The sequence below is a fragment of the Callospermophilus lateralis genome, chromosome 16 (genome assembly GCF_048772815.1).
Source record: "Callospermophilus lateralis isolate mCalLat2 chromosome 16, mCalLat2.hap1, whole genome shotgun sequence".
Lineage (NCBI taxonomy): Eukaryota > Metazoa > Chordata > Mammalia > Rodentia > Sciuridae > Callospermophilus > Callospermophilus lateralis.
Genome location: NC_135320.1, coordinates 40,693,033 through 40,715,254, shown reverse-complemented (window position 1 = coordinate 40,715,254; position 22,222 = coordinate 40,693,033). Strand labels below are relative to the sequence as shown.

The 22,222-nt window shown below is 38.4% G+C and overlaps 1 long non-coding RNA gene across 1 annotated transcript in view; it reads left to right on the top strand.

Annotated features, from left to right (window-relative positions):
- The window catches only part of LOC143381810 (uncharacterized), a 69,721-nt gene that overhangs the window by 13,673 nt on the left and 33,826 nt on the right, over nucleotides 1-22,222 (top strand). The gene's annotated exons all lie outside the window — the stretch shown is intronic.

Here is a 22,222-nt window from a genome sequence, read left to right as displayed (position 1 = left end):
TCAGGCCAGAAATTCCCTGTCCAGTCCCTGAGAAGTTGCCATATGGTATGCAAGATGAGAGTAACTATTGGTGTGTTACTCACAAGCAAGCCATGGAGAGATGGGTGCATTTCTTAACTTTAGAAACTGCTTCACAAGTAAGAACTTAGAAACAGTAGAAGGTCAGAATGTTGCAAAAAGTGAACTTTCTCTACTGAGATATACCAAAAAGTACATGGCTATCTGATATACTGAGTTGTCACTACCATTTTAAAACTAAATCTCTGTTCTTTATGCAGGACCTCTTTGGGGGGTAGGAAGTTAAAACTCTAACATCAGGTTATCATTTTTTTTTCTTGTTCATCCAAAGAACATAGTCAGATAATAAATGCATTTTCACCCTCATCAGTATTACTTGAATATTACTGTAAAGCTCATGATAATATGAACTCTGCGTTCTCTTTTCGGAATTTCAAATTCTGCTGTAATAACTGGTGAAGAGAACAGAAGAGCATAGTAAAAATAAATAAACTTTGAAATACAAAAGGATTAGTGGGGATAATAAATATCCGCTCAGTGTCTTAGCATCTTTGATCTTGGCATTTGTTCTATCCAGCAAATGTTTTCATAGTACTTTAATTTCAGTTTCTCTATTGGAAAACTTGCGCAGGAGCAGCCTTTGTTTTCCAAGAACAACAGAGCTGTTTACAGCACTTAAGTCAAAAGCAGAAGTCATAAATTAATTCTAATCCTCTGAGCAAAGACATTAGCCTTTATGTAACATAAGGATTTGAGTTTGTTCACACAAAATAAGCCCAAGAATAATAGTTCCCTGGGCTGAACAATGATCTTCATGATTAATATTTTTCTTTGGTTAATGAATATATAACACATTAGTATGTTTCTCCAAACACTTCCTGCAATTATAACTATCTGTAGACTTTCAAAGCTATATTTTGATCAGACATGTAAAGAATGATATAGCTCAATTACTGTCAAATTAAGGATGATTTTACTTTCCGATTTAAAGAAGAAATGCCACCTACCATCAGACTTCAGAATAACTGAAAAAAAAATAGAAGAAAAAAAGTAAGTGGTGAAGGATATGAAGGTAAAATCCCACCACAATGTCCCTTTGTCCATCTCCTCTTACAGAGGTGGTGGCCTCTGCTTTCACTATGGCACTATTCCATCAGCTGGTGGTACTGAGGGCTCCTGCCCCTGAAGACCCTCTGACCTAAGCTAAAGGGTGGCACATAAAGTGTCTCCACCAGGTCCCACGTAGAAATTTCCTTCAGGTCTTCAGTGAAGAGGTTCTAGCAGGTCAGTAGCCCCATCCAGGGATCCTTTCCTAAGAGCAGGCAGTCTGAGACCAGGGAAACTGAGTGGCCTTAGAATCGTGTCTTAGCCTTCTCATTACTGTGACTCAAAGACCCAACTCAGCACAATTGTAGAGGAAGAAAGGTTTATTTAAGGGCTCACAGTTTCAGAGATCTTAGTCCATAGAAGGCAGGCTCCATTTCTTGGTGCTGGAGATGAGGCTGAATATCACTGTGGTGGAGAGTGTGGCAGAGGGAAGCAGCTCACATCATAGTGATCAAGAAGCAGAGAGAGAGACTCCACTCTCAGATACAAGGATATATCCAAAGCTACGCCCCAATTTCCATCCCTTCCAGCCACACCTACCTCTTCAGTTAATCCCATGAGGGATTAATTCACTGATTAGGCTAAGACTGTAACTCAATCATTTCTCCTCCAAACCTTCTTGCATTGTCTCCCACATGAGCTTTCAGGAGATACCACATATAAACCATAACAAGTCACTTAACCCCTCTTCATGCTTACATTGGGAATAATGATGCCTACTTTATAAAAATTGTTCAGAAATAATGTTTGGAGAAAATACAGCAGGTGGTGAGTGCTTAGGAAGTTGTAGTGGTCATGTTTGATGCTATAGTTATCATTACTACTACCACCACCACCTTTAAAGTATCGTGCTAATTATTTCTGCATCTCTGTTTAGTTTTTCTGGTCCCGTCCTTGTCATTCACAGGTGCTATCATTAGCTGAGTAGAGGAAGAGTAATCTCAATATTGATAAATAAAGGGCTTTTCTCCAGGATGCTAAATTTTCTGTCATAGGAGATCATGACTTGGTGTCATAGAGACAAATATGAAATCATTCATAATAGTTCATTTTTTAAAAAGTGAGAATTTGGAAACTATTTGCTTCAACACTGAGGAAGGGACTAAGGATATAAAAATGTCCAATAGTTTGTAAGTTTTAAATGACATACAGAGCCTGTTTTGAAACAGAAAAGTATTTTTGATGTCATAACTGAAAATGGTACTTAACAGTATATATTTGCTGATAGCAACTTGGTAACTATTTTTATAAGATCAAAGGAAACTTTAGAATACAATAGCATTTAAATTTTTTGTTCCTCTGTTTTCTGTAAAGTCATATTACTTTATAAAAATTGTTATAATCTTTGAAGATGTTGCAACCTTCACTTTCTGGTGAGAAAGTGCATTCTGTGTTGGCAGTGACAGGCTGGAAGATGAACTCCTGGAATAAAATCTGTTTGTAAAACAAGACTCTTCTGCACCCCACCTCCCACAGGTTGCCAAAATCTTAGATATGTTCAGTAAGACAAAGAATGTGGAAAGGTTAAGCAGAAGATTTAGGTTTCTAATTAATTCAGCCCAAAAAGAGAAATGCTAAGTGGATCCATACTTCCATAGCAATTCATATGGCACTCTGGGCCTGATGGTTTCAAAAAGCTTAAGTAGTTTGTAAAGGGCACCTGACTGTGATTTATATAAAATAGAACCTCTCTGTTCTCATTTTCCTCTTACTGTATCTAAGAGAGACTCTAATAAGGTTGTGCTCATTTTACATAAGAAAGCAGAGCCTTCAGGCACTTGGACCAGGCTTAACTTGGGCACATGATAGAGTTGGCATCACATTATGTATCCCAGCACCCAGATGATAAGAGAGACAGCTTAGAGATTGACCCAGGAAATCATACCACATGAGAAATCATGCTGCGTTCAGTAAGAGGCTTTTAAAACACACACACTTTATCTCATGAAAAGTAAAGCATAAGACAAATGGAAAGTTACAGTCAGAGAGAGAGAGAGAGAGAGAGAGAGAGAGAGAGAGAGAGAGGTGGAAGGATGCTGTAGACAACTAAGATTCCCTTTGGCCCTCTTCCCTGTTGTTCAACTCCAGAAGGCTGATGACTCAGGTGGTACTGAGCACACCTTCTACAGGGTCCCAGCTTAGCAGCAGAAGTGGGGTGAGCATGACTCTGGAGGCCACTTGCTGGCTGATTGACTTAGCACCCCTTCTTTCTTTTCTTTGCCTCCTTGGGTTTCTCTGCAACATGTTTGCTTGCATATCTGTTGTTCTTCCTACCTGGAAGGAAGCCTGACTAAAACATATTTGCCACTCCTGAATTAATCTGGGGGCAAAGAGATAAAAAGCACAGTGGGTAATTACCTTTCATTTCAGGACTAAGCATTAGTGTTCTCTCTCCCATGTTTTGTGGCATTTTAAGACAACTGTACTTATGAAGGGGTAACTTCATATCAAAATTTTGGCTGGAGGGGAGTACCCAGACCTCAGATCCCTGTGATTATAGATACATAAAGTTTAAAACTGAATTCCAAAGAGGATCTTCCTCAGCAACAGTCTTATAGCTCTTCCTGTAAATGTTTGAATCTAGGTTTGTTTCATTAGATAAATTCTGACATTTTGGTATGTGAATGAGGTAGTCTAATTTATGTGATTAAATTCTCATTCGTTTGATAGAAGATTAAATGCTTCATTGCAAAAATGCCAAAGGACATTTTTAATTTAGAGTCTCAATTTTAATTGAAACACTATCATTCCATTTTGAGCATTGAGGAGTGACAATGAAACATGTGCTGAAATTTTAAAGCAAATAATTAAGCTGTATTAGTTTCAAGGCAATTTCCCCTACTTTTGTTTTTATAGAAATATTTGCTAAGTTATTTTTGCTTTTATCCATATATAAAATAAAATAGTACATAGCATTTGCCCTAAGCAAATGATTTGGATTTATGTCTAATAAGGCAACCACAGAGAGGGACCAGGAGGGCAGGAACTTTATCTCCAGTCCTAACAGGGGATTGTTTCACAGGAGATGCTTCAAATGAATGCATAAACCACAAGGCATCAGCATTCTGGACTGGAGTGCCAGACTTGCCATTCTTCCAGGAAATCACTGATCCATGAGCCTCAGTTGCCCCATTTACACAACGGGTATGACAATGTTTACTCTGTCATTTTAATGGAAGACTGAGAATGAAAGGATGGAAGTCTGAGAATCAAAGGAAAAATGTCCCATCTTTGAAAACTGAAAAATGTTGACCCGGGAGTCATTACCAGCATGATGTTGTGTTACATGCTACTTGTCGGTGCTTGTTAGGATTGGCATCCAGTTAGCATTTGATAAATAAATACATTTTTTTAAAAGCTAATATTTGTCCATTAAAATTAAGGAAATTTATTAATTCATCCTAAGTTATTTGACTTATAACATTTTTTTTGAGACACTGCATTTACTTAGACATAATTATAATTCATTTCTGTATTTAATTCTTTTTCCATGGAAGAACACTCAAAAATGATACATACTCCCAGGCATGTGGTGCACACCTATAATCCCAGCAGTTCAGGAGGCTGAGGCAGGAGGATTGCGAGTTCAAAGCCAGCCTCAGCAAAAGCAAGGTGCTAAGTGAATCAGTGAGACCCTATCTCTAAATAAAATACAAAAAAGGGCTGGGGATGTGGCTTAGTGGTTGAGTGCCCCTGGGTTCAACCCCAGGTACCCCCCTCAAAAAAAATACATACTTAGGCAACTAAATTATTTCTGAGCAACATTGTACATTAATAGCTTTTTATGTACACATGAATAAGAGTCAGCAAAGGATAATGTAGCATATATCATGAAGGTTTAAGACCTGGGTAAATGAAAACTCAGTTCATAATAGATTGCCATCACTCTTTAAGCAGTTACATTAGGACGCTTGTCACATAAAATTCACTCTTAGATATTCTGTCAATTTAATGAAGGGTTTTGTTGAAATGAAATCTTGTGAGTTGGATGAAGAAAATCAATCAGTATGTTTTTTTATCTTTTATTCTCTTCTTGCTCAATGTGCAATTAGACTTACTCTGCAGGATCACAGTGGGTGGCATATATTAGCTTTATACTCACCCTGCCTGTATTAATTTGATAGTAATTCTGCAGAAAAGTGATATCAGAAATGTGCTGATAAAGTCAAAACCATTAGCCAGAATCACAAGTATCAAACTCCTACGTTTTGTTTCATTTTTAATCTCTACAAATGTGTCTATATATGTTTCCTTACATTCAGGAATGACAGTAGAGTCTTTAATGAAAGCCTTATGACACACTTTTGTGACTTTCCCAAGTTCTGAGAAAAATTAAGAGATGGGGTAAAATCATTGGTGGACAAGGCTCATACATCACCCTTATTACTGGAAGAGGCCAGGTTGGATGTCAGAGTTTGTTGTTCTAATATGGAATCCCAGAAGTGCAGACCACAGTGGCCAGCATGGGCCCCCCACTGGGCCCAGAAGGTCAACTCAGATTATGACCTGGAGTATCACAGAGAACTCACATCCCAGAGGGCAACCCCATTCCCCAAGGAGAAGGAGCTGAGCCAAGGGTTCACCTCCATGCATCATTCAATAGATGATTCACTTCATCTCCCTGCAGATGGAGTAAATGAAGATGTGATATGCTTTATGCTGGAACTGTGTGGGAGTGGGGAAGAATTTACTCCTATATAGGACTGGTAAAATAATATTTGACATCAAATGAACTGCACAGAATCTAAGGACAGAAGGAAAAGAACAATCCTAAAGATGGTTAGGACTTGGAGCTCAGTGATCAGGTGTAAAAGGAGGATCAGTCTAGGGATGAATGGTATCAGCGAAGCTCCATGCAGAGGAGGTGAGTTTGTGTTGGAAAACAAGCCAAACTGGGATTCATGTTTGAGGACTGGAAATGAGGAACCAAATGCCTTGTCTGAGGAGCTTCCAGCCGTGACATGGTTGAGTATATTTGACTGGGAATAAGTGTATGAGAGGTTTGCTTTTTGCTACATTGTATGCTAGCACCCTAAACTCTGAGAATATTTTTTATATATTTGCACAGTTCTCTCTGTAATTTGTCTTGGATGATTATACTTAACTATAGGCTTTCCAAATATATATTGAACTCAGTGACTGATCATCTGATTTCAATACAAGGAGCCTATAACTTTTAGAATGTATGATCTATATAAGGACGTGTCACAGGTAGAAATTATTTCCACCCTTTATGATAAAAATCTTGTTTGTGATTCCAATAAAAGCTACCTCCAAAAAAGATTTAGTTATGAGATAGTTATCAAAATTGAAATCTACAGTGTGTGTCCATCTGGGTGGACCCAGTGGGATCCTGCTCACAGGTTCAGGGCCAGATGCATTCAAGAAACAAGACGCAATTGATTTAGAAGGTTTCTGCTGCTATTAAGTGACAACACAATGAATTTATTTTAAGATTAAGTCCTTAAAGCTGAGGGTGTGGCTCAATGGTAGAGCTCTTGCCTAGCCTGTGTGAGGCCCTGGGTTCAATACCCAGTGCTGAAAAAAAAAATGGAAAGAAATCAAGTCTTATTACAAATATTTTGTTATTCCATGCATTAAATTATGAATTATTAGTGACAGTATCACAAAAAAGAAAAAAGAAATAAACTTCAATACTTTGAGACCAGGAGCTAGGTCTCTCCTGTACCCTAGATGCAGTTGCTAACTCTTTGCTGAATGCTTTGGGAATGGACCACTATGGAACATTAGTCATTCTCAGGCAAAGGTGGTAAAGAAAAGCATGGGGCAGGAAAACACACCAGCCACCAGGGACCTTCCCTGTCATCTAGAAGTTGGGAGTTTCACTGGGGAGCTGTTAAGAGCATGTGATGGGTGGTCCATATGAACAGTGTATGGATGGGCCCCATGATGTCTGCTTATGGGAACACACAGCCTCGGTTGTTCTGAAGTCTTCCTGAACAGTTCCTCTGCCTGACACACTGACATGCTACTATCCTGATTAGCACAGTGGTCCCTGAATTCACTGACCTCCCTACCTAAGACTCGGTAGAGAGTTAGGGATCTTTCCTTTTTAAAAAATATATTTTTTTATTTGTTCTAATTAGTTATACTTGACAATAGAATGCATTTTGACACATCATACATAAATGTAGTATAACTTCATCTATCTGCTTATACATGATGTAGAGTTACACAGGTCATATAATCTTATGTGCACATAGGGTCACAATGTCTGCTTCATTCTACTATATTTCCTACCCTCATGCTCCCTTTGCTCCCTTCACTCCCCCTCTGTCTAGTCCAAAATACCTCTATTCTTCCCCACCCCCATTGTGAATTAGCATCCACAAGTCAGAGAAAACATTCAGACGTGGTTCTGTGGGGACTGGCTTATTTTGCTTAGCATAATATTCTCCAGTTCCATCCTTGGGCTCCTTTCTTCAGTGTCATTGTATCACCTATAAAACAAGGGCTCTGGGACCAAGTGAATAGCTTTTCATTCCCTCTGGCTCCCAATTTATTGAACCAAGGGTCTCTTTAGTGACTCAAAGAGAAAGAAGACGCGGTGAAGATACTGTTAAAGAAAAGGAGCATCCTGAGGTCTAATAATGCTGCTACAACTGAAAAGTGGAATGGTCAGAGTAGGAGGGTAAGACATGAAATGCCTGCTTGTCAGGTTTCCTTTTGGACATTGTAAACATTACAGGCTCTGGTAATTTTGTCTTGTAGGCAGGTCTATTTGTTTTGACCCTGTGGATGAAAGTGTGCAGTACAGTGGCTTTCAGTGTATTCAGAGTTGTGCAAAACCAACAGCACAATCAATCCTAGAACATTTTCATAAACCCAGAAGGAAGCCCTTCACCCCTCATCTGTCACCCTCCAACTTCCCCATTTCTTATGCTTCCAGCCTTGGGCAACCACTGGTCTACTTTCCATCTCTAGTGAGCAATTCTTACAGGAAGCATCAGTCAATGGCAGAGTCCATATCCCACAAGGCAGCATTATCTGTACACTTACCTTTGATGGTGGGAGCTGTTAGTTTGCAGTATCTGACAGGAAAGACTAAAGTTTCTAATTGTGGCTGATTAGGAGAATGAATCTTATCAGAAATAACAAGCTGAAAACAGCCACCAATTCAGTGTGTGGAAAAGTACTCTTGAGTCATTTTCAATTGTGTGCATCAGCCATTTGCAGTCAGCCCTGACCGTACTGTACCCCTTTGCATGAGATGCTTCTCACAGAATTGAAATCTATGATCAATGATTTGTAGGTTTTATGGTCTTATGGCACTGGTATACAGTTTACCCAGCAAAATCACTTGTGGACGTTCTATGTGCGGCACCTTGGCAGGACACACAGAATGGCTCCACCTCCAGAAAACTTGCAGCAGTGAAGAGGGGTGGATGTGCACAGACAAATGCAAAATAATGTCCAAGTGCTCTTGGTGCAGCACAGAGGGGCCATGGAGACAGTCAGCTGTGCCTGGAAACTGATGGGAAGGGGCTGTCACAAACAGCCCCTAAAGAAGCTGGAGACTACTAAGGAGCATTAGTAATGCTTAGGAAATGAGAAAAGAGATTTTAGGTGGAAGAATTAGTACTTTCAAATGCATGGATAGGGAAAAGGGGGAGAACGGGTAGAGGAATGAGAGGGGCACATGAATTCAAAACGGAGGTAAAAGGATGCATATTTTTAAAATAAAGCTGTTTAGCTGGGCACAGTGGTACATGCCTGTAATCCCAGGGGCTTGGGAGGCTGAGGCAGGAGGATCACCAGTTCAAAGCCAGCCTCAGCAATGGTGAGGCGCTAAGCAACTCAGTGAGACCCTGTCTCTAAATAAAATACAAAATAGGGCTGGGGATGTGGCTCAGTAGTTGAGCGCCCCTCAGTTTAATCCCCGGTATCCCCCCCAAAATATATTTATATGACTAAAAATATATATATGACTAAAAACACAGGTATGCATCCTACTATAAAGAAGAACTGGGAATTTTAGTTTAAGAACAAGAATGATTTGTGCATCTCCTCCCACGACTGGTGGGGCCCATCAGCAGAGAATGGAGAAAGATACCATGAGATCACAGTTCATTGTGGAAATTTGTGTCATCCCCAAAATTGCTTCTACTGAAAAGTGTGGAGCACCAATGACTCTCTCTTAGTGCTCTACAGATTTCAGTAGTAATGAACCAAAGATTCGTAGGCATCTGTGAAACACAGGGAGAGAACTCTTCACCCCTTCTTGTGTTTTTTTTCCATGACTTGTCCCTCTCTGTTTCCCTTCTCTTTTTGACCTTCCTTTCCACTTGTCTCTCTTCCTTTTACATACACATACCCACCCATCCTTCTGATAGAAATCTTCTAGCTTGAAAACAAAAGGTAAGAGAAAGGGAATGCATAGAAGAAAATAATGTCCAAATCAGATAAGCACATCCAAATAAGGAAGAAACAGATGTTCTACCAAAATCATCATCTGAAAATTTACATGACCTACTTACTTTGTCATGAAAAAATATGAATCAGGTACTGTGAGAGCAGAAGGCTTGAAAAATAGGTAAGAGTAGAGCTTCCAATGACAGTGTGCCTAGTGTTTTATACTGGTGTTTTACAACTGGTGAACAAAACACTTTCACATGCATTATCTCATTTGGGCCTTCACCAATGCTTTAAAGTAGACAATGCTTCCATTTCTCTGTGGGAGGGGAAACTGAGTCCCAGAAATGGGTAGAAGGTAGAGTCAGGTCTCAGAGCTGTGTCCAGTAACACCTCATGCCTGCCTGGCCTTAGCAAAATGTACTTGGCATCCCATGGATTTGTCTCTCAGCCTAAACTTCCAATTTTTATCCCATCAAGTCTTCTGTCAGTTTTCTTCCCTTTGAAGAATCTTAGAAGTTAGCAAAGAATATTAATCCATGTTCTTATAAAGTGGATTGGTCATTTTAACAACAAGCTTAATAAGTCATGGGGATACAATGTTCCTTTTTGGCAGGCTACCAACCATAGCTTACTAACTGTTATAATTTAATTTCAGAAATAGTAATAATTACTTCCTCATTCATGAGGCCAAATCTATGGGTACTATCGTGAAATTAAGCAAGAGAGGAAGGACCAAACAAAATGATGTTTTGATCATCACCAGGCTTTGGGGTATTTCCTGGTATCTGGTTTAGAACTATTGGCAATACTTGTTCGTAAGAAGAAATAGATAACTGATTATTCCACTAATTCATAGCATGCAGTCCTTAGCTTCTCCATCTGAAGGAAGAAAGCAGAGAAATTGTGGAAGTACAGTTCTACAGGGTAAGATCATACAGTGATATACTCATTTTCTAGAAGTTTCCAGACATAATAGTACACAACTGCCTCCTTATATCCCAAAGTTATCAAATAGCTAAAATGTATTGATGAAAATGGGGATATAAACAGCAACTAAGATAAATCAAGGGCCATAGCATCCCCTCACAGATGGTTCTGGCTCCTCTAAGGACCATGCTCCTGGGCAGTGGCCTCTCACCTTGCAGTATTTCTTTCAGATCATATAAAGGCCAGATAAAATTGTAGATCAGGTCTCTGGGGCTCATTCTCTTAGGTCTGAGGTTAGTCTTGCTACAGAACTTTTTTTTTCTCTTCAGTGATGATTTGAAACAGTTTTTCTTACCTCTACTACTTCTTAACTACAGGCTAGTTACCATGGCAACACCTGTTGATGGTAAATCAAACATAAAAAACATGTAATTCTGCAGTGAGGAAGTCACAACCCTATGTCCTGCTTCTCACTCCCCAAATTAGATTCAGAATATAATTGTGTTTCTTCTTTCTAATCTTGTTGTTTGCACCCATTTTCTCCTGCTGTTTTAGTTTTACATGCTAAGATGCAATCTTGTCACCCTTTGGAAGATTTGTTGTCTGGTGATTTTTACCAATAACAAAAAAAATACAGGTCTTGATCCAAGAGTTCAAAATCTTTGTAACCAGTTTTTTCTTTCTCCTTTTCTCTCCTATTTACTTCTTCCTTTTCATCCCTGCACCCTCACCTTACATGACCAACTAGATGGGCTCATGTTCCTTCTTTCATTAGACAGCAAAATGTTATAGTAGCGTAGTGCAGATGTCATGACTCACCTAAAATATCATTAGTCTGGACATCAAAACAACTAAAAATAAATCGGGTTATATATAATGCTAACTATTTCTACAGATATATTGAAAGAAACATATTCTAGATGGTCAGCAAATTGAAGAGACTTGTTTTTTTAAAAATGTACTAAACAGTCATAAACTATTAGTTGCTAGTCTCCTCTTACCGAAACCTAGCTATATCAAATAATCTATATTTACGTAAGTGTTCTGGCTTGCCTGACCTGAGTAGAGTATTGCAGGAGAATCTTTGGGTCTAAGTACTCCTCTGAAAGGAGAGAACAAGTACCCAAGCAGCTGTGTGAGCACAACTGGGCTTCAGTTTCTTTGTCCCTGATATTAGGAGTTGAGCTGAAATATTGTAGAATTTGCTTTTAACTCTAAAACTGTATTAATCTAACTCTGAAATAGGTACAACTGCTAAGCAGTCTAACAGAAGCATTATTTTACACAAAGGTCTGAGAAAATAGAGAGGTGCCAGGACAGTCTGAGAAGCATGAATTTGGAATGACTTTTCAAAGACAAGGCAGAGTGAATTAGTGAAGAGGAGGAATCAAAATAAGTGATCTAACATACAGAGAAAGAGAGAGTTGGAATGTGATGTGTCCAGATAAAGGAAAACAGTTCCCCAGGAATTTTGGTCAATTCAAATTCTTATGGAATCCTTTTGAAACTTTTCTCACAAGTAAAAATTATTGAGTTTTCTCATGAATTCTGTGGCATGTTGTTTCCATAATTAGTCCCTCAAGTTATTACTGAAAACAATATTTAAAAAATATAAATCCCCTCTTTGTTTAGTGAATTATGTGAATCTGCCTGTAATTCCAATAACCATTTGAATTGATGTAATTGAGAAATAATTTCAGTACAACAGCTGGATTGATGTGGGGACCTTGAAAGACACAAAGGATTGAAGAATGCCTTTTCCCTGTGTGCACAATTCTGAATTTCCCCCTTTTATAAAGATCCCAATTACATGGGATCCGGGTCCACCCTCCCCTAGTATAATCTCATCTTAATTATATTTCTGATGACCCTTTCTAAATAAGGTCACATTCTTATACCAGAGGTTAGTACTTTAACATACAGATTTGGATGGACACAATTCATCCCCATAACAGGCTAAGAAGCACAGTGTGCAGGCCTGCATGCTCTCACACAGTCCAGTATTCTGAGTAGGACTACCCTGTGGAGACAGAGCCATCATAATACCTTCAGTTCTGCTAATGACACCCCGCCTTATAATTCATAATCTATTTAACATTCATTATGCACTTACTCTTTTAAGACTCTTGTTGGGGGTGCTTAAGTGTACATTGGTTCTTCAGTTACTTGTTTTCCAATCCATCTCCTTGACTTGCTCTGTGATTCTGAGCATTACATCTCACCATGTGTCTTGGAATTTCTCTAAAGTTCAACTTAGTACATCTAGTAGTTATTTTCCATCAGATAAATGATTGAAATGTACATAAGATAGATCGTGAGAAAATGGCACCGCGCTGGTGTGGAGTCTTCAGGCAGCATGGGAAGTCTAAGAGCCAAGTGCTCACGTGTGTGTGTGTGTGTGTGTGTGTGTGTGTGTGTATTTTCACATGTCTGTTCTTTCATTACACATTAGCAGGGATGTTGGTTCTAGGATGTGCCCCCTCCCTGCAGATACCAAATCTTACATAAAATGGCACAGTGTTTGCAAATAACCTTGTTTATCCTCCTATATCCTTTAAACCCTCTCTAGATTACTTATAATACTTAATACAATGTGAATAATTGTTAAACTGTATTGTTTGGGAATAATGACAAGAAAAAAGTCTGTATATATTGAGTATGACTGCAGGTTTTTTTCCAAATATATTTGATCCACAGTTGGCTGAATCCATGGACACAGAGGGCCATGTGTGAGTGTGAATTGACATTTGGTAGGAGGCCTTGGCTTTGGACTGGGCATCTGCACTGAGCCCAAGAGACCAAACAAGTATCAAGATTAATCACAGCCACTGAACTTTGGCTGTTTGCAGGACCTGTAGCCAGACTAATTAGACTATAGACAATTTAACTAGTTAAGTTATAACCAATTGACTGGATGAATGACTGGGCTGTAACCAATTAAGTTGTTTTTGTACCTCACTTGCGTTTCTCAGAACCTGCTCTGGTTCTGGAAACCGCAAAATTGGGAATCTGCTTTTATTTTGTTTTTCTCAAATAAGCTTAAATAAGTTTAATTGGTCTAAGGAATTTTCCTTTTAACTGTGTGTGTATAGAATATATGTACATATATAGTCTTTATATATACAGAGAGACAGAGATATAGTCTTATAAACATATATGGAAAGGACACTATAAAGTTACTTTGTCTCACCTGGTCCATTTACAGAATGCCAACCTAAGCACCCCCTACCCTCACACGGGTCCACCCATCCCTCTGAAACACAGACACTTTACAAACAACAGTCTTTGACAGCACACAGGGCTTCTAGGCATATCCACAGAGCTCAGAGGCATCTCCTTTTGTGACCCCCAGGCAGCCCTGGCCTCAGGTCCACACAAACAGCACTGTCATTCTGCAGATTCTCTAGAACAGCAGGAAGGGAAGGGCCCGTTCCAGCCCAAAGTGACTCTGTGGCTCGGACTTCTAACTGTGAATAGATACTCATGAATCGGGAGGCCTCAAAGGCATGCCTGGGCAGACTTCCATTTCCTGCCCCCACACCTTCCTCTGCTTCTTAGGAAGGGGAAATCATCTTTATGTGTCTCTCCCCACATATACACCCACTTACACAACTTTGCTGGGAGGGCCTGGCTGCTCACAGCCCTTTACCTCCACCATCTTTGGTGATCCCAAGGCTGGAGGAAACAGGAGTTAGAGGAGCTGTTTCTCATCAGGGTGTTCTGGAGGCTGATCCAAGGCCATGCGGTGGATCAGACAGTGTTGTAGGTGGCTCGCTCAACCAGGGTGGCTTGCCCATCCTGAGGGAAAGACAAGACAGAAAGCTCAAAGCCCTCTAAATGGCAGTGAAAGCCCCAGTGTGTGAGGGTGTGGGGAGAGTGGAAGGTTCTGGAGCAATATATACCTTTTGTTCTTTTTATTCAGAAGTAAGAAACTAACATGGACAGGTGCTAAAGAAAATGAATGAATTTATGAATGAATGATTGAATGACTGTCCTCTTTGTGCTTGGTTTCATGTTTATTTACATCATCTAAAGGAAATATTTTTGAAATATTTCTTTTGCTACCAATTTGTAAACTAGCAATCAGAAGAGTCATTTTATGTAATGAAGCAGCATTTAAATACTGAAGCTAGTCTTTTTAATGTTAGCATTTATTCTACCTTTATGTTCAGATGTCTGAGAAGCATGCTACAGAACTTCCCCTAAATACATCAGATATAGATATTGCAAAATATGTTGTTCTTTGCCAATAAGAGAAATTCTTGTTTCTTGTTGAGTTCTTCATCGTTTTAATTATTTCCCTTCTAATATTGAAACTGCAAGGAGTTTATGTCCAAGCCATGCTTAGGATTTATGCTGACAGATAAGGCTCATGCTACCTTGGTTCATTTTAAGCCTGTTTCCAGATAGCACACTTATAAGTAGAAGGGTTTTGCTAATAAAATATCATTTGTTAATAAATCAATATATGTATTATAATTGTATCTGTGTTACGTGGATACCAGACTGTACATAGCATAAAAATACATGTTTAAGGATTTTTATCATCAACTCTATAGAATTCAGGAAAAAATATCTTCCTCTTAGAAAGGAGATTATTTTATAAAACTGTACCTTTGAAAGGATTTTCAGAAGGAACTATTTTCCCAGTGTCATAATCTTTTTGATGGTTAAAAAAAAAAAAAAAAAAGTCTGTTTTTTTTTTTTTTTTTTTTAAACCTTTATCTTATCTCCAGAGTATCCTCTCTCTTTGGCACCTCTGTGAATTATCTTTCCTTACTTCTTCCATTTTTCTGTTTGCAATGAGGAAAATAAAACCCAGAACACACTCCCCTCTTAATGGACTGTTGCTTTGTATCCATCAGGGATTTCAGCTGTTCGGGTGTGTAAAAAAATGAAGCAGGAGACATCAGATGGCATGAAGTCTAGAACTGTTAGCACAGTAAATACGAGGAAGGCTGAAAGTGTGAGCCAGAGCAGCTGAGTCAGGGCATGAGAGGCACAGCTGGGGGAACCAGCAAGAGAAACAGCCAGAAACAGGAGGGAGCTTAGCCAGGCCAAGGAGAGCAAGAATCACAGGATGAAGGTGAAGGCATTGCTGGTTATGTTTTTCCGATATTGCACAGTACCTCATAGCCCACTACACTGTTTTTAGCCACCACTTTGATTGCTATAACATTGAGCACTTTTAACATCATTTTATTGCATGATTGCTGTGAAGGACTGAATACTAAAATTTTAATGAAAGGAAATATCTATGGTTTGAGGTTGATTTCTATGTTATTGTTAATTTATCAAAGCCGTCATAGAATCCATAGATGGATTAATGAGAAATAGCATGCATTAGTTTGAGGATTTTTTTTTCACCAAAAGTATATCAAATTGCTGACATTTATCATTTGGACAAATTAGATGTGTGAAAAATTAACTGGGTTAGTAGCTGGTTTGGTGGGTATATCCAGAAGGAACTGCTTAATAAATTATTCTTTCCTGGAAGGAGGTTTTTGATATTTTCTCCTAATCCCGTCTCCATCAACATTAGGCCTCACTTTGGTAAGAGTCTACCAGTGCATGACCTTAAGCTGGAAGAGATGACTAACATAATAAATGACAAAGCAGAATTTGGGAAAATTTTGACATTTAACACAATCACCCAAATCTCAGAAGCAGAACTGCCATAGGGATCCTGCAAGTGGCCTTTCCCCGGAGGAAATTGCAAAAGGACAGAAGGAGAGACATGGTTTAGCAACATCAAGTTTGAAAAATTATTAGATCTTGTTTTTTTAGTACTTATTTGCTCATTATAGAATGTGTCTTGATATATTTATGCAAACATGGAGTATATTTAATTCTAATTAGGATCCCACTCCTGTGGATGTACATGATGTTGAGATTCACTGTGGTGTGTTCAAAAAGTTATGTCTGATTCATTCCACTGTCTTTTCTATTCCCACGCCCACCCCTTTCCTTTATTCCCCTTTGTCTAATCCACTGAACTTCTATTCTCTGCCCCATCAACATTCAACATTTGTTTTTTGGGGGGTTGGCTTATTTCACATAGCATAATAGTCTCCAGATCTATCCATTTACCAGCAAATGTTGTAAAGTTACACTTCTTTGTTACTCAGTAATTCCATTATGTGTATAAACCACATTTTCTTTATCCATTCATCTGTTGAAGGGCACCTAGTTTGGTTCCATAGCTTAGATATTGTGAATTGTGCTGCTATAAACATTGTTGTGGCTGCATCACTGTAGTATACTAATTTTAACTCCTTTGGATATATACCAAGGAAGTCAAACGTGGTTTCATTCCTAGATTTTTGAGGAATTTCCACACTGCTTTCCAGAGTGGTTACACTAATCCAGTCGCACCAGCAATGGATGAATGTACCTTTCCCCCACATCCTTGCCAACATTTGTTGTTACTTGTATTCTTCATAATTGCCATTCTGACTGGAGTAAGGTGAAATCTCAAGTGTAGTTTTAATTTGCATTTCTCTAATTTCGAGGGATATTGAACATTTTCTACATATATTTGTTGACCATTCACATTTCTTCTTTTGAGAAGTATCTGTTTAGTTTCTTTACCCATTTGTTGATCAGGTATTTGGAGGTTTTTTTTTGGTGTTAAGCTTTTTGAGTTCTTTGTATATCCTAGAAATTAATGCTTTATGTGAGGTACGGCTGGCAAAGATTTTCTCCCATTGTATACTCTCTTTCCACACTTTTGATGGTTTCCTTCACTGTGAAGAAGCTTTTTAGTTTGATAGCATCCCATTTGTTAATTCTTGATTTTACTTCTGATACTTTAGAAGTCTTTTTGAGGAAGTCAGGTTCCTAAACTGTCATGTTGGAGAGTTGGGCCTGCCTATATTTTCTTCTATTAGGTGCAGGCTTTCTGGTTTAATACCTAGGCCTTTGATCCACTTTGAGTTGATTTGTGGACAGGGTGAGATAGGAGTTAAATTTCATTCTACTACTTATCAATTTCCAGTTTCCCCAACATCATTTATTGAAGAGGCTGTCTGTTTTCAAATGTATGTTTTCATCACTTTGGTCCAATATGAGATGACTGTATTTATATTGGTTCGTCTGTGTCTTCTGTACTGGTCCATTGGTCTTCATGCCTGTTTTGGTGCCAATACCACGCTGTTTTTTGTTTCTATAGCTCTGTAGTATAAATTACGGTCAGGTATTGGGATGCCTCCTGCTTCACTTTTCTCTCTAAGGATTGCTTTGGCTATTCTGGGCCTCTTATTTTTCCAAGTGAACTTCATGGTTGCTTTTTCTATCTTTATGAAGAATGTCATTGGAATTTTTAATAGGAATTGCACTAAATCTGTAGAGTGCTTTTCGTAGTATGTCTATTTTGGCAATATTAATTCTGCCTCTCCAAGAACATGGAAGATCTTCCCATCTTCTAAGGTCTTCTTCAATTTATTTCTTTAGTGTTCTGTAGATTTCATTGTAGAGGTCCTATGCCTATTTTTTTAGATTGATTCCCAAAAGTGTTTTTTTTTTTTCTTTTTTGAGGCTATTGTTAATCGGATATTTTTCCTAATTTCTCTTTCCCTCTTTCACACTTCTATTCAACATAGTCCTTGAAACTCTAGTTAGAGCAATTAGGCAAAAGAAGGAAATTAAAGGGATATGAATATGAAAAGAAGAGCTCAAACTATCTGTATTTGCCGATGACATGATCCTATATTTAGAAGACCCAAAAAACTCCACCAGAAAACTTCCAGAACTCGTAAATGAATTCAGCAAAGTAGCCTGATATAAAATGAATACCCTTAAATCAATTGTGTTCCTATTAGTCAAGTATATATCATGTATGTCAACAATACTATATAGATGGTTAAAAAAATAAAAAACTCCTCTGATCTTCTGCTTCCTGAAAAAAGTATATTATATAAACCAACAAAAATCAGGGTCCTGTACCACTCTTCACTGAAGTCTAGTTCATCTGGAGAACTGTCTTTGACCTGGATCATTTAGAAGAGGAAAATCAGAAAATGAAAATATCCGTTCCCAGTTTGTCTCTTCCTGTCTTCTCTCTTTCCTTGCTATTTGTTCCTCTTGCATGCCTTATCTTTCCCTCCTCAAATCTGAATTTTTTTTTCTAGCCAAAGCAGGAAATACTTATGGTGGTTAAATGGACCCCACAGTCCCATGGAGCATGTCACTAATCACACTTTATGCCTCACCCACAGTGGAGTATTGCTCAATGCTGGCTGAATTTGTTTGTTGAATTTTAATCTTCCAACCTGAAATGGTATTGTCTCAGCATGACCACAGAGATGAATACCATTGCATTCCTGGTGGTATTTTGCCATCTAAATTCAGGGGCTGGTATCCCAGGAATGACACCCAAGTTTCATAGTTGGATGTGCCGTGTATCAGCTCATTCTGTTCCTGTGTTTCTCGGTATTGAGCACTGAATGATTCACAGTGCCTGGGAGATATCTTTAATTGCTGATTAAGTGAATTAATTTTTAAAAATCAAAGTAGACTCAAGGATACTGCTATAATAAAGCCACCTTTACTCAAAGTCCCTATAGACAAAGAAGGGAGTAGGATTAGGTCACTCATACCACCACAACAATGTTTCCAACATGCAAATGTCTCACTGTCTTTCATGTTACAATGGAAATAAACAGAACATAAACCAGTCTATGCTTTATAATTAAGGACAGCCTCCATCCTCTGGAGTCTGTCTCTGAGAAGCACTGTTAAATTTAAGCTGGGAATGGAAGCAATGTCAGCCGTGGGGGGGGGGGGGGCAGGGGCGGGGGGGGGGCGCTCAGACTAGGCCATCTGTCAGGTACAGACCTCATTCATCATGGTCCCAGTGGCCCAGAAATTAAACTCTATTTCATTTCCTCTGTGTGGCTTTAGTCAGAACAGGCCTTTAGGTTAGCTGGGTAACCATATCGTGAGCTCCCAGAACACCCTTGTTTTGTTCTTATTATGAATGTCACCATCAAGGATGAAAACCTGCTAACAGTCCTCACAAAAGCTGTCAATGGGATAGATGTCGAACTTGATGTTCCTCTGACTGAGTATATGTAGGTGGGGGCATCAGTCATATTTGAGTAGATAGCTGGTTCCAGGATTTGTAAAATTCCACACAACAGAAAAATTAATATTGAATGCATGGGTTTCTGCTTAATTGATTTAGTAATCATTTGCAGTGATGAACTACTATCCACATGTAGAGGTAGTCAGGCAGGTTACAGGGAACCTGAAGGAACATTTGGTCCATGCAGAATTATACTCAGATGGTCTCAATCAGAACATAATAGTTTTCAGTGGACCTAGGTGATCTGCTTCAGTGCCACAACTCCAGCAGTCCAGCTAGAATTAAACTTGGGTTTGCCACGTTTCTCTGATTGATCTGGAAAATGACTGATCTTATAAAGTCCACATCCCTTGTATTTTTTTTCTTTTTTGGTAAGAGCTGTATTGAGATACAATTCACATATTTTACAATTCATCCATTTAAAGTATGCAATTTAATAGGGTTTAGTATAGAGTTGTACAATCATCAATTTTAGCACATTTTCATCATCCCTTGGCTATCATCATTCTCTATCCCCCGTTGCCCCTAGCCTTAAGCAACCACTAATCCACTTTTCATCTCTGTGTATTTGCCCATTTTGAACATTTCTTATAAAAGAGGATCATATAATATACAGGTTTTTTCCCCTTGCTGTGTATTCTGTGTTCACAATACATCCATGTTATACCATGTGTCCATGCTTCATTCCACTTAATGGCTGAATGAGATTCTTTTGTGTGATTATAACAAATTTTGTTTATCCATTTACATTGGGTTGTTTTCTATTTTCTGCTGTTCTAGATAATGCTGCTATGAACATCAATGTACAAGATTTTGTGTTCGTAAATTTGCAGTTTCTCTTGGTGTATACCTAGGACTGGAACTGTTGAGTCAAATGATAACTCCATGCTTAACAGTGATGAAGAACTGCTAGGTGATTTTCAAAGTGGCTGCATCATCTTATCCTCTTAGCAACAGGCTGTGAGGGTCCAATTTCCCCATAGCCTCCCTGACCCTCATTATTATCTTAGGTATCTTTATTTTACCTATGTCAGTGGGTGTAGATATAAAGTGATATCTCCTTATGGCTTTTAAAACTTTTGTTCTAATTAGTTATACATAACAGTAGAATGCATTTTGATACATCATATATAGATGGAGTATAATTTCTCATTCTCCTGTGGCTTTAATTTGCATTTATTTGATGATGATGTTGAGCATCTTTGCATGCCCCTCCCTTTTTCTTGTCACTGGGGATTGAACCCAGGGGAGCTCTATCACAGAGCTACATCCTCAGTCCTTTTTACTTTTTATTGTGCTTTTATTTCAAGTTGCCAAGGGTTTTTGCTATATTGCTGCCACTTGGACTTGTGCTCCTCCTGCTTCTGCCACCCAAGCTGCTGGGATACAGACATGCACTACCACACCCAGCTCTTAGCATGTCTTTATTGATCATTTATATATCCTTTTTGAAGAAGTATCTATATGCCCATTTTCCATTTTACCATTTGCCCATTTTCTTTTGTTTTTTTTTAATTGAGTTATAAGAATTTTTATGTATTCTAGATGTATTAACCAAGTGCCATATCAGGTGATTTGGACATATTTTCTCTTATTCTTTGTGTGTCTTTCACTCTCTAGATAGTACTTTTAAAAGCACAATTATTTTTATTTGGATGAAGTCCAATTCATCTCTCTTTTTTTTTTATTGCTTGTACCTTGGGGTACATCTAAAGCTTCACTGCCAAAATTTAAACTCATGAAGATTTACCTCTATGTTTCCTCGTAAGAGTTTTGTAGTTTTACTTCTCACATTTAGGTATTTTCTCCATTTTATGTGAACTTTTTTATATGGTCTGAGTTAAGGATCCCACTTTATTCTTTTGCATATGGCTATTCAGTTGCCCAGAAGCATTTGTTGAAGTGACAATTCTTTCCCCATTGAGCAGTCTTAGGACTTACAACTCACCATGTAATTAAAGGACTATGAATATGTGGGATTATTTCTGTGGAGGCTGAACTTTGTCCCATTGGTCTATATGTCTGTCTTTACGATAGAACCATGACTGTCCTGATTACCTCATTTCCTTCGAACATTTTAAATTCACGAAATGTCTGTTTTGAAAATGCCAAATTACATTCCACCTTTATATCATTAAATTAACTTTCAAGTTGTGTTTTTCAAATCTGGCTCTTTATTCACATTGAGTAATAGAAAAACAACTGAAAATATATATTATTTCTAATATATATTACTATAATCTGTCATTTTAAGAAAAATATTTATTTTTATTGCAATAATTTAATTTGGGTAATTAAACTACCCGGCTAACTAATTCAAGAGACTTCTCTGGGATTGATCATTATCATAGAAAACTGGAGAGGCGTACAGTTGGAATCCACATCTCAATATGCCTGAGTGGTGGGGGTTTGGAAGGAGGTTTGATTTGAAATCTAATGAAAACACAGAACAATGGCTTCAGAGTGCACTGATCTGTCAAGCACCTCTCCCAGTGAAGCCCTGTCCTCCTACCTTGCGTGATTGACAGTAGAAAGACCTGCAGTCAGGTTGGAGGCAGACAGCTCATGATTGTGTGTGTTGTTCTGATCTTTTTAGATTTATTTTGAAAAATAAGAAAATAATAATGTAGCTGAACGCAACGGCAAACAAGGAAGCGTTTCCCTCTTGATAACTGGCAGGGGAACAAGAGATGTACCTTCAGATAATAT